Raw genomic sequence first — 12,865 nt, 5'->3', positions numbered from 1 at the left:
GCCTGTCTCAGATTCTGTGTCCCCCCTCTCTCTGACCCTCCCCGCTTCATGCTCTGTCTCTCTCTGTCTCAAAAGTAAATAAATATAAAAAAAAAATTAAAAAAATAAAAATAAAGTGGCTTCTAATACATTCACAATACTGTGTAACCATCACTATCTTATTTCAGAACATTTACTTCTTCCCAAAAAAGAAACCTCATACTTGTTAATAGCCACTCCCAATTCCCTTCTACCCACATACGCTGGAAACCTTTAATCACCTTTGTGTCTGTACAGATTTGCCTATTCTGGACATTGCATATAAATAAAATCACACAATATATAGCTTTTTTGTCTGTCTTCTTTCACCTATCATGATGTTTTTGAGGTAGGTTCATCTATGTGGTAGCATGTATCAGTAGTTCATTCCTTTTTATGGCTGTATAATATTCCATTATATAGATTATACCATATTTTTGTTTATCCATTATTCAGGTGATAGATATTTGGGTTGTTTCCACTTTTGGAAAGTGGGAAATTTGGGGGATTTTTTTGAGTCTATATCCATAGGGATAATGGTCTACAATTTTCATTTCTTTTTCTTCTTTTTTTGTAATGTCTCTCTCTAGTCATGGTATTAGGGTAACACTGACCTCATAGAATGCATTGCGAAGCATCTCACCCTATTTTCTGGAAGCATTTGTGAAACATTGGTATCAATTTTTCTTTAAATGTTTGGTAGAGGGATTTATCCATCAAGAATATCTAACAATTGTCAATATTTATGCTCCCAACTTGAGACACCCAAATATATAAATCAATTAATAACGAACATAAAGAATCTCATTGCTAATAATACAATAATAGTAGCGATATAATAATAGTAGGGGACCTTCCCCGCTTGCACGCTCTGTCTCTCTCTTTCCCTCAAAAATAAACAAACATTTTAAAAAATTGCAGATCAATATCCTTCATAAATATAGAGGCAAATTTCCTTATCAAAACATTACCAAATAAAATAAACAGCATATAAAAAGAATTATGCTTCCAGACTAAGGAGGATTTGTCCTCTGGGATAATTAAATGTTAATTTAACATCCAAAAATCAATCAATGTAACTCACTATAATAGCAGGATAAAGGAGAATACCCATACAATCATTCCAATAGATTCAGAGCGCATATGACAAAATCCAATATTTATTCCTGGCAAAAATTTTTAGAAAATTAGAAACAATTAAGGACTTCCTCAAATGAATAGAGGGCATTTATAAGGCATATAAAAAAGCAGTATTGTATTTCCATACAATGTAGCACTTTTTGTGAAAAATTGTTTTTTTCTGAGAAAATATGGGAATGATTAACTGGGGTGAATTTTGAAACATTAAAATAGAAAATAAAATTCTATTTTACTATATATTCCCCAGTAAGTAGAACCAAAGGAGGGTAGGTAACAGTAAATATTTTATCTCCTGAAAATACATGTATAAGCTATTCTGTTGAATAGTCAGATCAATTCCTGACTATGAGCAGAGAAAGGGTAACAACGATGATGGAACATAAATTTGGATCAGATACTGGCTCCATGTTTGCTGTAATCTGTATCCTTGGCCTATTCCACTCAGATGACAAACGTACTGTTAATAAGGCATATTGTACCACAAGTATATCCTACAGTGTTTATCTCATTGGAAACAGTGACTGACTGAAATAATGCCCTCAGTGGAAAATGTGATAAGAGTTGTATAAAGATCAAAATACTTTATACTAATAATAGTAGTTGTGTGTGAAGGATTAGAACATGGGTTGTACTGTATAGAGTTAATAACTCAACATTGCTGCCAGCTTCTGTTTCCATTCTGGTCCCTGTCAGAGAGACATGAATTTCAAGCCAAGTCTTGTGGGAAAAATAGTTTTTCTCACCAGAATGTAAGATCCATGAAGGTTGGGAACCCTGATTCATTCACCAATGTCTCCCTAGCATATTGTTCTTGGAACAGAGTTTAATATTTGTTGAATGAATAAATGCCTCAATGGCGTGTAAGAAAAGGGAACAAGTTTTGAGTTCAAACCAAGTCATTCTCAGTCATTCTCGGATTTCCTCCAGGATAAATTAGAAAATTAGAGTGAAACTCAATTTCCAAGGGATTGTGGCTGGTGGGGAATGGAAGTGGCCCCCAAAAGACCCCAGTCAAGTGGCTGTGGATGCCACATGGCAGTCCTACATACCAGAGTGGGACAGAGAATCTTTGGGTATAGAATTCTGGTAGGACACAATAAAGCATGTTCTTGGTCTTTGCCTCTCCACCACCACTCCTGCCCCATCTCATAGGGTTTAAAAGTGTTCTCTAATCTTTAAATCTGTATTCTCCTGGGACAAAGAAAAGGGCTTCAGATCTCTTCTGATTCTCAGTTATGGAGTGCCAGGTGGAGCAGCCTATAGGTGTGGTTCAGGAATAGAGTGAGGGTCTAGGACAAGAGCAATGTCGAGGATACACCAACTACACAGAGGGCCAGGTCTTGAAGTGGAGGGGTATTACTTCTCAGATGGAGATAGTACAGAATCTAGGTAAAGACAGGACAATTTAGAGGTGATGAAGAGGGATAGATATAGAAACATTTTACAGTAGATAGGACTATGTACAAACCTTTGAAATGGTGGAGAAGGAAGGTGAAGGAACTCATTGAGGCCTAAGCCATAGCCACCTATCCTTATTTCTGGAAAAATATGATTGTTGTTGGAGCCTACTCTGTTGCATGTTCTGGAAAGGTGATTTCTCTTCTCAGTATGAGGAGTGGATTATGATTAGTCTCATTGTCTTTATAAGGAGTCAGTTTAAGATGGGTACATGACACAGTTTTGCCTAATGAGACCCAAGGGAAATTCGGCTAGAGGCCTCCTGAAAGATTTTTCCTTCCTTTGTTTAGAGGGAGGGTGTAGGGAATGAATCACAGGTCTGGGAGGCATCATCCCTCTTTGCTGGGTGCCTCTATTTGCATCTGATGCCAAAGAATGCTGAAGCCATGGTATAGCCCTGACAGATGACAGGAAATATTACCGTCATGCTGGAGATGGCAGAGCAGAAAGAAATCCACTTGGGCCTTTGATGATGTACTTGAGCTATTCAATTAACCAACCTTGGAATCATCTTCCTCCAAACTTATTTTATGAGGTGACACATTTCTTATTTTTAAAAAGTCACCTCCAATCAGGTACTCTATTGCTTGCACTTGTATTGATGCCTTCATCCTTTCAGAGTAAAATAAGAAATAAGAGCATGTGTGATACATACAAAATTTGGGATTTGAAAAGTTTGAAACAGATATTTCAGCTTTTATCTATAGCCCCACTCCCTCTTCTTCCCTTCACTCTATCCCACCCCACCGCCCTTTGGACTTGGACAAGGGCCAGGAGACACAGAACTGGGCTCAGAGAATCTCTCCCTTCTGATGACCTAGTCTTTGTTTTTGGCTGAAGCTTATTGTGTCTGGTTTCTTCTTCCTTGAGGACACGTTCTCTCCCAGGAGGCTCCTCAGTCACTGGGGTAATCAGACATGTCTAAATCTCAACCCACAACTTAGGCTCAAGTGGGGGGCCCCAACTTCAACATCATTGTTTTGGCCTGTATCTAGAATGCTGTGCTGCCTTTGAGCACAAACAGAAAGAGGTGAAAATGGACCGGACTCAGGGCTGGGAACTGGCACAGGTATAAGAGAAGGTCAGAGTACATAGGAGTTAGCATTGCTCCCCTGGGTCATAACTTCTATGAAGACCACATAGCACACGACCCAGAATGCCACATATACAGAGTTAGTGCTCAAAAGATGTGCATTGAATTTAATTAAATGAATGGTTTCTAAACTGAAGGTCAAATGGCTTTCTTCTACTGAATGTTCCATTCAGAGAGCTCCTTTCACCCACTACTTCCCTCCTCAAACAAAACCTTCAGTATTTTCACCTCAATTATCTAAGTTTATTTTTGTAACATACTTATGATATAGGGAAGGTAAGAACAGTTTAATTTAATTTAATTTAATTTACCAAGAAGAAGTGAAGGTACATGGAGTTGTGTGCAGAGCTAGAGTGATCCACTAAGTCCTCAGGCTCTGAAGCCATTGTTCCGATGTCCCTGCATATACTTGTTTGATATCACTTTCTTTGTTCTTTCTTAGTCGCTTGCTAATTACCCATGCCAATCATATTCAGGAACACCACAGGCTACAGGTCAAGCCACAGTCTCAGGAGGATGTAATGCAAGTGAGAAAACAAGGTACAATATAGTATTTTCCTCTTTCAAACGTATCAATTGTCTGAAAATGCCCATAAGTCTGAAAATGTGTGCAGGAGGGAGTGGTGCTGTTTTCCCCCCTCAGATGTAATGAGTAAAAGATATATCAAATGCTCTGATTGGACCACAGCTGAACACCAAGTGAGAAATTCACCAGTTCAAGATTCTCTTAATAGAGAACACTCAAGAATGTTGAAAGGGTTCATCACTGAGTCACTAAAGAATCAGAAGGGATGCATTCTTTACTCCTCCTCGCTGAGAAGTCTCCATTGCATCACTTTACATGTAGTCTGTTAAGAAAGCCTGGATGGCAGTGGAACGTTTGGTATAAACATTGACAGAAATGCTAATTACTATTCTCACGAACACATTCTTTGCTCACTCATCATTCATTTTCACTGTAGAGAGAAATATCAAGGTGTTTAGAAGACAGGGTCCCGACCTGGAGAAGGCTCAAAGGAGAAATGGTGTGGGTGTGGAAGAAAGAATGCCCAGGACGAAGGGGAGCAAGGCTGTGGGTGGAGGCTGCTCTATCCAGAGTGAAGAGATTCTGCATTAGCCCTAGGCTAATCTCCTGCCACTCAACTGGCCAGAAGAGCAGACAAGGGCACTGGGGCCTCAGAGCCTTGGACCCCTGCTGCAGAAGGACAAATTTCTCTCTCTGGCTGCTCCACTGACCAGAGGCTGGGCCAGAGGGAGGTGAGTGGACTGGACCGCAGCTCCACTCCTGGGGCCACATGGATGAATTGTACTTCCCTGGGCAAAACATTCAGTTTCTATAGTTAAGTCTGATGCTCAATCATTGTTGAGTGTAATGTTAGCTGTAGGGTTTTATATATGTACATTATCAAGTTAAGGATGTTCCCCTCTATTTCTAGTTTACTGGGAGATTTTATTCTGAATGGAGTTTGGATTTTGACAAATACTTTTCAGTATCAATTGATACAATCAGAGGATTTTTCTTCTTTAAGCTGTTGATATGGTTTGTTGTGTTGAATGATTTTTCTTTTTTTTTTCTTTTTTTTAAGGTTTCCATTCTTTAATTTTTTAACATAATATACAGAACCACAATACTATTTCAATTTCAAATTATGGGAGCTCACATTCAGATATGCTTGGATTACAATACTGGGAAAATTCATGAAAAAGGTATTTAACAGTTTGTAAGATAATCAAGTATCTCTTTGCTATGTGGGCCAATGCATTAATAGTAAGTTTTTTTAAAATGCAGTTTTTTGGACTTCAAATTATTATAAAAAAATATGAATATTATATAGTGATACTTTCTAAATTTCTCAAGTTCATTCCATCTCGAAGGCTGAAGGCAAATGTTACACATCAGAACATTCATGAGACCATTCATTTCTCCTTTGTACTTAACTATAAAAATCAAAAACGAAACCACACTTTCCTAAAGACATAGCTATTTCTAGGCTACATTAGTTTAATCAGAAAAGACTACTGGAACTAAATTATCACTTTTATGTTAACAATTTTCACAATACAGCTTTCCTAAAAAGAGAAAAAAATTGAGAATTTGGATTTCCCTTACTGAATTTAACATAATAAAATCTGATACTTTCTGGCTTTAATAAACTTCAACTCTTTTTTCCAGTAGGAACTATCTACACAGGACAGTACTACAAACAATTATTCCAGTGAGACGTATATTTATATTTACAATATGATCAGCACAATAGTGCCATAAAAAGTTTTTCTGCAGGTAAAAATGCTAAGAAAGGCCACAGTGGACAGTGACAGACACCGAGAATACAGATTACAGGTACCACTGAGATTCAGAGGAGACCACAAGTTTCTGATTTTTTTTTTAAGCAATGGAAAAAAGAAAACATTTAGAGAAACATAAGAGTAAAAATATATAATTCCACTGTCAATAATGTGACTTTTCAGACACTGCTTTCTTAAACAGACAAATTAGCAGAAATTTAAGTTAGAGAAAGTGAAAAAGATCAGAATATGAAAGATGTGCCTTGTTTTTGCATCAAAGGAATGAACTAGGATTAGCACAAGGATCTTTCTGGTTCCTGTATCTGTAGGTCAGCCAAACACCCAGAATCTCTGTAAAGCTGAAGAAGAGGTCAATGCCACCAACAAATCTCAAAACCTCCCCGGCATATTTTCCTTTTATTTTTTTTTTCATATTTTCCTATTATTGGAGCATATGGTGAGCATGGGTGACTGCTTTTCACACAGCTAGCCAGACAGGTGTCATTTGGGTTAAAGGTTCGAAACCCACATCAGTCTAAATTTCTCTGGATTTCATTTCGAGCACTTGCTGTATTGTTCCGACCAACTTTTCTAAAAGCTGACCTGTGTACAGCAGCTTGAGCGCCGCACAGGCAGTTCTTGGAACACGAGAAGCCCCCCTCACACCATCTTGGAGCCGGCGGTTCCCGAAACCGCAGGTAAGCCTGGCTCGGGCGGAGCCTCTGTGACAGCCTCTTTTTCCTTGCCTTTGGGGCCTGGCCGAGGCCGGGATGGGGGGGGGGGGGTGCAGTGAGCTGCGCTCCCGCCGCCACTCAGCTAGAATCTGCTCCGCTTTGAGTGATTTTTAAATGTTGAACCAGCTTTTCGTACCTGCAATCAATCCTGCATGGTCATGGTGTATAATTCTTTTAATAAACTGCTAGATCCTGTTAACTGGTATTTTGCTGAGGACTTTCGTGTGTAAGTTCATGGCAGATATTGATCTGAAGTTGTTTTTTTTTTGTTTTTTTTTTGCACTGTATTACCTCTTATTCTATTTTCGTAAGAGGTTGGGTAGAATTGTGTTATTTCTATTTAAATATTTGGTATAATTATTCAGTAAAACTATGAGCCTGGAGATTTCTTTTTAAGAAGGTTTTAAATTATGAATTAATTATCATTTAATAGTTATAAGAAGGAGCATTCAAAGTATCTCTTTTGTCTTTAGTGAGCTTTATTAGTTTGTGATTTTCAAGCAATTGGTCTACTTCATCTAAATTCTAAAATACATGTGTGTAGAATTGTTTGTAATATTCCTTTTTTATCATTTTGGTGTCTGCAGGATCTGTAATGATCTCTGTCCCTCTGCCCCTCCCCTGCTTGCTCTCTGTCTCTCTCAAAGATAAATAAATGAACATTAAGAAACAAAAGAAATGCAGAACCTCTGGCCCGCCTCCAGATCTGCAGAATCAGAATCTGGTTTTTAACAAGCACGCCAGATAATTATGTATGTACATTAAACTTTAGAAGTGCCCCTCTGCATTATACAATATGTAGTCCTTTTTAATTTCCAAAGATCAATCACTATTACTGTCTACTCATAAGTAGGTTTGTCAGATTTAGCTAATAAAAATACAAGATTCCCAGTTAAATTTGAATTTCAAGATAAACAAGAAATAATCGTTAGTGTAAGTATGGCCTGTATTTTATCTGACGACTCTACTTAACCATATACCCCTTTCCCCACAATTAACACAATGAACAAACATAAAAATTGACATAGCCTATACGAATGCATGCAAACCAGTTTTTTTGTTTGTTTGTTTTGGCAAGGTTATAGACGGCATGACAGCAGGACATGTACACTCCACCCAGTCTCAAGAACAGTGGGTTCTGTTGTAAGCATTCCATATCTGGGGTCTCTATAATTTGAAGGAAGAGTGGCTTCTCCTATTAACTATCCCATAGAATGAAGTCTTCCCCACGCCAAAGTACACTATGAGTTGCAACTGCTTTTACTTAATGAAATTTGACCGAAAGCACCTTTATCTCATAGAACCTGACTTACATTTCTTTCAAAATACAGATGAAATGAGTCTTAAAGTAAGTAAAGAAAATACACAGTAGGGGAAGCTGAGTTGCTCAGTCAGTTAATCCTCATGGTTTGTGGGTTCAAGCCCTGCGGTGGGCTCTATGCTGACAGCTCAAAGCCTGGAGCCTGCTTCGGATTCTGTGTCTCCCTCTCTCTCTGCCCCCTCCTCTGCTTGCACTCTCTCTCGCTCTCAAAAATAAATAAACATTTAAAAAATTTAAAGAAAAGAAAATACGCAATAAATTAAAAAATGTGAAAGTATGTACTGGCATCTCTGGAGAATGCTTTTGTTTTCTTCCTAAAGATTGTTGCCCATGTCTGGGAGTCTTAGAAAAATAGGTTTCAAACATTCTGTCTGAGAAAAAGAGAAATTCTATAATGTATCAATAGGAATTAGAGGCATCATGTTCAAAAATTGAAGAAAACTTTTAGTACTCCAAAATATATACCAATTGCCTTGGTGTGTGTGTGTGTGTGTGTGTGTGTGTGTGTGTGTGTATAAAGTATGAGATGGCTTAATTCACTCTAACATTTCAGCCAATACAAAAATTGCCAAGCAAACAAATAGGGAATTTTGGGTGGTTGGGAGCCAGTGACTTTCCATGTATAATTCTTAGGAGTAAGTGAGTAGTTTTCTAGATAAAAACTTCTTGGAGAGGTGCACAAGAAGTGAGCCACCTCCAATGAAGCTTAACAATAAAAACCTTTCAGTTAACTTATTCCCACCAAGTCTTATCTTCCTGGCTGGTGATGAAATGTCTAGGAACTGTCAGAAGGATTATAGTTCCAGGAAGCAGAGTATCGTTAAGGGCTAATGAGTATTAGGGACTAAATATATATAGTTTTCCCTCCAGAGATTTTATTTCATGTTTGGTACCACTTTTTATTTTTTTAATTAATTTTTTTTTGCTGCCACATTTTAATTCATTGTTTGCAAGCCCTGCTCTAGAGGCAGGTGTTTTTAATAGGTTAATGATGCACACTAGTTTATGAGTCAGGCCATAAATGAGTCAACTGACTAGGCTTTCATTAAATATTAAATAATAAAGAAAAATATAAGCATGCCGTCAGTCATCTTATATATACTATTTCTATAAAATAGCTCAGTGTTTAATTCATAATGCAGAACAGTTAGAAACTATCTAAAGCTCTTTCCCTGCAAATAGTGGATTGGTTAAATAAATAATAGCACATCCATAACTTGCAGGCATTAAAAGCAATCTTGTCCAGGCATTCTTGGAGATATAGCTGACTTTAGGATTGGAGCAGAAAATTACAAGATGATCCTGGAACATGTTGTCATATCAGAAGTATGGCTGGCTCATGCTGGCTCATGCTAAAAAGGACTCAGGAACCACCTTGAAGATCCTCCTGCTGCTCAAAGAGGGGACAATTAGAGTAGCAATGAGAAGAATAACTCTAGTGGATTGAAACATATCAAATCTATTTCAATGCATTAGATCTGACTGATACTCTAAAAACAATGCTAGGGAACCAACTCATAATTTTAAAAAACTGGAAAATAAAAAAGAATGAAGTATTTTATCTCGCCTTTCATTTCCATATGGTACCTAAGGGTATCCATGGAGTTAATAAGGGGATATTTTTTAACAGAAGTATTCCAGTTAATAAATGGAGAAGAAATGATAGAATGTCATAATTTTATTATCTTTAATGAAAAATTACAGCTAGGACAGGATCTTGAGTGGCTGTTAACTTCCCCCAGAACAGACAAGCAGACATTATTTGCCTCCTGATGGCATGTATACAGCACCACATATGAAGTATTCTTGTGAAAAATCACACTAGGCACCTTGGTGGCTCAGTCGGTTAAGTGTCCGACTTTGGCTCAGGTCATGATCTTGCCTTTCTGAATTCAAGCCCCGTGTCATGCTCTGTGCTGACAGCTCAGAGCCTGGAGCCTGCTTCAGATTCCGTGTCTCCCTCTTTCTCTGCTCCTCCTCTGTTTGCACTTTGTCTCTCAAAAATGAATGAATGTTAAAAAATTTTTTTAAAAAGAAAAATCACACTAAAGTCTATTAAGCCTCTAAATCTAAATAATAGTTCACAGAAAATATGGAGGATAAAAACCACACCAAATGACACAGTGCAAAAACCCAGACTATGGAAAACTGTACAGAACAGACAATCCAGGGGTCCTTGGGTGGCTAAGTGTCTGACTCTTGATTTCATCTCAGGTCATGAAACCTCCTTCAGATCCTCTGTCTTCCTCTCTCTCTGCCGCTTCCCCCCGCCTCATTGTCTCTCTCTCTCTCTCAAATAAATAAAATAAAATAATTATAAAATTATAATATTGACATTCTTGTTACGGTTTTAAGAAGTATCCTTACCTTTGGGGTGCCTGGGTAGCTCAGTAGGTTAAGTGTCCGACTTCAGCTCAGGTCATGATCTCACGGGTTTGTGAATTCAAGCCCCACGTCAGGCTCTGGGCTGACAGCTCAGAATCTGGAGCCTCCTTCAGATTCTGTGTCTCCCTCTCTCTCTCTCTCTTCCCCTCCCCTGCTCACATTCTCTCTCTCTCTCTCTCTCTCTCTCTCTCAAAAATGAATAAACTTTCGGGGCGCCTGGGTGGCTCAGTCGGTTGGGCGTCCGACTTCGGCTCAGGTCACGATCTCGCGGTCTGTGAGTTCGAGCCCCGCGTCGGGCTCTGGGCTGATGGCTCAGAGCCTGGAGCCTGCTTCGGATTCTGTGTCTCCCTCTCTCTCTGCCCCTCCCCCGTTCATGCTGTGTCTCTCTCTGTCTCAAAAATAAATAAAACGTTAAAAAAAAAAAACAAAAAAACTTCAACAACACTATTTAAAAAAAAATGAATAAACTTTAAAAGAATTAAAAAAAAAAGAAGTATCCTTACCTTTTATATATGTATGCTGAAATATTTATGGATAATATGAATTGCTGTCTGGGATTTGCTTTGAATTACTCAGGAAGTGAGGATGAAGGAAAATTGGCCATGAGTTTAATATTTGTTGATCCAGGTAGTAGATTCATGGGGGTTAATTATACTGTTCTATTCATATTGTAAGGAAATGAATTTTTTTAAGTTTTATTTATTGGGGTGCCCGGGTGGTGCAGTCAGTTAAACATCTGACTCTTGATCTTGGCTCAAGTCATGATCTCACAATTCGTGAGTTCGAGCCCGCATTGGGCTCTGTGCTGATGGTGCGGAGCCTGCTTGGGATTCTGTCTCTCCTTCTCTCTGGACCTCCCCTGCTTATACGTGCGATCTCTCTCTCTCTCTCTCAAAATAAATAAATAAGCTTAGTTTTTTTTATTTAAAAGTTTTAAGTAAAAATAAAACGTAATTTTTTTTAAAGTTTAAGTTTTATTTATATAAGTAATCTCTACACCCAATGTGGGGCTCCAACTCACGACCCTGAGATCAAGAGTCCCGTGCTCCACCGACTGAGCCAGACAGGCGCCCCAAGGGTATGAATTTTTTATAAAATATAATTAGATTGTAAAATTATATTTGAATATGATCTCACTTTTAATTTTGAAATATATGTTATATATGTACACACACACACACACACACACACACACACACACACACAGACTAGAAGAGAAAGAAACATACCAAAAAGTTCTTATTAGCTGTTTGGCGGGATTAGAAGTGAAATATAATTTTTTAATTTGTTTCTATATTGTTCATTTATAGAAAGCATAGTTTTAATTGAGTTGTAGTTCACATACCATAAAATTAAAATTGAATTATAAAAATTAAAATTAAAATGTACATTTTAAAGTGTGCGATTCAGTGTTTTTAGTATATTCAAAATATTGTGCAATTATCACCAATCTAATGTCAGAACATTTTCATCACCCTAAAAAGCAGAGTATAAATTAAAAGTTTAAAAATGTAAGGCTGCTATGAACATTCATGGACAAGTTATTGTATGAACATATGTTTTCAGTTCATTAGGTATAGAATTAGGAGTGGGAACAAATGGCCTAATCCAGGAACGCAAGGATCTGCACCTATGTTTCCTTGCAAGAATTTTAGATTTTCAACTCCTACATTTAGGTCTTGATCTCTTTTGAGATAATTTTGGATTATGGTATGAGGTAGGGGACAAAATCCTTTTGCATGTGGATATCCAATTCTCCAATCTAATCTTTTCAATTGGTTGAAAAGATTATTGTTTTCTCATTGAAAGGTTGTGGCATCCTCATTGAAAATCAATTGATTATAGATGTGTGAGGTTACTTCTGTACTTTCATTTTATTTCACTCCTCTATGTTTTCAATATGATGTTTGTTCTTCAGGGTACTTTTCAATTCCATATGAATTCTAGGATTTATTTGTCCATAACTGCAAAAAAGAGGCAGGTTTAAAAAAAATTTTTTTAAACATTTTATTCGTTTTTTGAGAGACACGGACAGAGTGCGAGTGGGGGCGGGGTAGAGAGAGAGAGGGAGACACAGAATCTGAAGCAGGCTCCAGGCTCCGAGCTGTCAGCGCAGAGCCTGATGCGGGGCTTAAACTCACGTACTGTGAGATCATGACGTGAGCCAAAGTCAGATGCTTAACTGACTGAACCACCCAGGGGCCCCAAAAATGCAGGTTTTGATAGGCTTTTCATTCAATCTTTAAATCAATTTGGGGAATTTGCTATCTTAACGATATTATGTACTTTAGTCCATGAAACTGGAATGACTTTCCCATTCTCTATGTCTTCTTTAGTTTATTTTGGCAATATTTTGTAGTTTTCAGTTTATAATAAGTCTTTTACTTCTTTAGTTAATAATATTCCTAAGTATTTTTTAAATCAGTATTG

Source organism: Panthera onca, chromosome X (genome assembly GCF_046562875.1).
Source record: "Panthera onca isolate mPanOnc1 chromosome X, mPanOnc1 haplotype 2, whole genome shotgun sequence".
Taxonomy (NCBI): Eukaryota; Metazoa; Chordata; class Mammalia; order Carnivora; family Felidae; genus Panthera; species Panthera onca.
This window is presented reverse-complemented; position numbering follows the sequence as displayed.